Raw genomic sequence first — 3,827 nt, 5'->3', positions numbered from 1 at the left:
GAGGCTCGTGGAGCACCGTGAAGCCCCCACCCCCGGAGCTGGAGTCCCGCGGCATTGCGCGGCTCGCAGCCCGCCTGCGGGTCACCGCCCACGGCAGGGCGGGGGCGGTGGTGGCCGGCTCTGGCCACTATGGCAACCCGGGACGGCGGATTGTGACGAAAGCAATGGGCAGTGGTCTCCGGTAGCCTCCAAAGCTGCCCCGCTTTATAGATTCCATGTCTTGTCCCTGTTTTCGCAGATTTTTCTTCCGTGCAGTTTTTTTGGTTTGGTTTGGTTTTGAAGTGGTTTTAGTTGATTGGTTTTTGGGTATTTTGAGGCAGTTTTTCTGTAGCTTTGGCTGTCCTGAAACTAGCTCTGGAATTAGACCAGGCTGGCCTCGAACTGAGAGATCCGCTTGCCTACCCCACAATCTCATTAGACTCTGCAATTTATGTACAGAGGCAGGAGGATCTCATGTTCAGTGGTCATCCTGAGCTGCTATGGAATTTGAATTTTCATTTTAAACAAAGTGACAGATGCAGTCTTCTTACGTTTTTATTTAAAGACGGCGAGAATGCTAGATTTGAAGAAAAATGTGGTAGAAGCATGTGCCTGTGACTTCCATCTAAGCCATTAATTTGATATTTTTGCACTCATTGAAGAAACAATAAGTGTGTGTTCTTGAATGGACCCTTAATTCCTAGATAAAGCCACATGAAATAGGAATGTTTGTGGGAAAGAGAAAGTATAGAAAATCTAGAGTATACGGTGTCTTCAACTTTGGGGGAAAGTTCTAATTTGCTAAAAAGTCTTAAACACAATCTAATTATAAACAGGTGACATTTAAGACACTAGTTAGGGAGCTTGGGAGATGGCCCGGTGGTTATGAGTACTAGGTACTCTTCCAGAGGATCCAGACTCAGATCTTAGCTATGGCAGCTCACAGCCGTCTGAGTTAGAGGATCTTACTTCCTCTTCTGACCTCCTGAGCACTGAACATATGGGATGTACAGGCATCCATGCAGGCACAACATACACAAAAGAGAAACTGCAAAAGAAAACTAATTTTCTAGCTAGGCAGTGGTGGCACACATCTTTAATGCCAGTACTCCAGAGGGTTTCCTGAGTTCCTGGTCTACAGAGAGTTCCTGAACAGCCAGGGATACACAGTGAAACCTTGTCTTGAAAAACCAAAACCAGGGGCTTTAGATTTCCTGGGAGGGAAAGCACATGTAATAGTACACAGACATACATGCATGCAAGACACAAAAGCAGCAGTTATTTTTGGCTTTGGTTTGGTTTTTGTTGAGTGAGGGTCTATTTGTATAACCCTGACTATTCTGGAATTTGCTTTGTAGAACAAGCCGACCTCAAATTCAGAGATCTGTCTGACTCCTGAGTTTTAGAATTAAAGACCTGCCACCATTATTTAAAAAAAAAAATTAAAAAGCAAATACGGGGTTGGGGGAGCACAAGAAACACACACATACATGAATGGAAAAAAAAAGATGAAAAGGAAAAGACATGACTGCTCCTACATATGTGGTGGAGGGGCAGACACGTATGGGCAGTTCCAGAATGTTCATGATCCTGAACCTGTATGAAGAAGGTTTGGAGAAACAGAGAGGGGCCAAGTACAGCAACCAGAAGGCCAGAGTACAAAGAGAGAGGAATAGAGGCAGAGAGGGAGGTAACCGAAATGGGGAGATGGCAGCCTAGCCCCTAAGCTGTGAAGTTCAGGAGGGGAGTATGCTAAGCTGGACTGAGGGCTGGCGGGAGAACCTGGAGCTCAGGTCCACTTTGATATGTTAAATAAGCACCTCAGCTGCCGGTCCAGGGTTGAGCCAGTCCATCTGCATGGGCTGACTGGTTTTTAAATCCTAAGAATACCTAACAGTGAAGCTGATTGTATGACTTTAGTTTTGTTTCATTGTCTGTAACCATAACTTCCCACATGTTTATTACAGATGTGTTTCTACTACTCTCTCCTATAGTCAAAATTGTTTGATGTAGCTAAAAGCATATAGCTGGTGGCATGTATAGATCCATCAACAAATTGGTTGTAAGAGCTAGGCATGGTGGAACCAACCTGTAATCTCAACACTGCAGGTAGAAAGAGGATTTCAGCACCAGTCTCAGCTACAAAATGGGCTCCTTCGGAGACCTTGTGTCAGAAATTAAGAAAATAATTTTCTTCTTTCGAAACCTAGCTTTGTCTCATTACAGGACTTCAAAAGCCTATTTCGATGGTTTAAATGATCACCTTAAAGGAAGCCACTGGAAAACTAGAAGAACAAGAGAGAGGGGCAGGGTTCACCTTTTGTTTGTTCTTAAATAGACATAACTATACACAGGCCCCTGAAGAAAATGCCCACAATTCCTTTATAAAAAGAGGGAATCATAGTAGAAGTATGTACACACACACACACACACACACACACACACACACACACACACACACACAGTCTTAAGTCAGGGTTTCTATTCCTGCGCAAAATATCATGACCAAGAAGCAAGTTGGGGAGGAAAGTGTTTATTCAGCTTACACTTTCATATCGCTGTTCATCACCAGAGGAAGTCAGGACTGGAACTCAAGCAGGTCAGGAAGCAGGAGTTGACGCAGAGGCCTTGGAGGGATGTCACTGGCTTGCTTCCCCTGGCTTGCTCAGCCTGCTTATAGAACCTGGACTACCAGCCCAGGGATGGCACCACCCACAATGGGCGGGGCCCTCCCCCCTTGATCACTAGTTTAGAAAATGCCTTACAGCTGGATCTCATGGAAGCATTTCCCCAACTGAGGTTTCTTTTTCTGTGATAACTCCAGCTTGTGTTGAAAGAGTTAAAATTTCAAGTTAGCCCCCACAAACCCTGCCTTGAGGACAAGTATGTCTCAAGGCTGAGAACAAAAACCACAGACTACCTGGTCTCAATAAGGTGTGACTCTGCAGTCCTGAGAAAAACTAGTATGAAGGTCAGTGTGCCCCAAAACACACTGGTCTGGAGTTGAATCATATCCAAAAGCAGACAGAGTGTGCCAATTTGAATGAACCAATGAAATTGTTATGTGCCTGTTGCTAACTGCCTATGTAATTTTCCCTATAAATATGTCCCCCTAATTGAGTTTGGGGTCAACTCCTCTATCTCCTGTGTGAGATATGTGTACTCCCCAGAGCTCTAGCCTAACCTCCCCCCCCCCCTTAAATAAACCTCTTGCCTGATTGCAGCAAGATTGGATCTCTGCGAGTTCTTGGGTTCGAGTTCTCCCAGTACTAGAGTGAGGGGCTTCCCCAATTTGGGGGTCTTTCAGTTGGGACCAGGATTTCACAACCATCCGAGACCCTCTTGGAGGTAAAGGGGATTCCCCAATTCCCCAATTTGGTCTGAGTGTGTCTGAGTGTACGGCCACTGTCTGTGTCTCTGTTCTGATCTGTATCTGAGAAGCGATTTTGGTTTTTGCAGCTGCTCTTCTTAGCCCTAAGGCCGGGAAGAGCTGTGTTTGACAGACGTGTCTGGAGAAACACTGGCTGCAGCCCTAGGAGATGTCCTGGGAAGTCTGGAGGAAGGGACGCCTGGGAGATTCCTGTCTGGGTGCCAGTGAGGATGTGGTAGCTCTCCTGGCCATCTGTATTTCTGGAGTGGTTTTGTCTGTCTAGGTGGAGACAGGCATCTGTTAGTCTTTGTCTGTGTCTTAGTTTTCTGTTTTGTGTTACTTGTGACTGTGACAATTTCTCTGAATTTGACTTTGTTGGGCTGAAGTTAGGGACAGAACACACACTATGTCAGTTAAAGTTAAGAAGGGAAGGTGGCAGACTTTCTGTGCCTCTGAGTGGCAGACTTTTCAGCATCAG

The sequence above is a fragment of the Micromys minutus genome (assembly GCF_963924665.1).
Source record: "Micromys minutus genome assembly, chromosome: 8".
In the NCBI taxonomy this organism is placed as follows: Eukaryota; Metazoa; Chordata; class Mammalia; order Rodentia; family Muridae; genus Micromys; species Micromys minutus.
The sequence above is the reverse complement of the archived record's forward strand: the minus strand, read 5'-3'. Positions refer to the sequence as shown.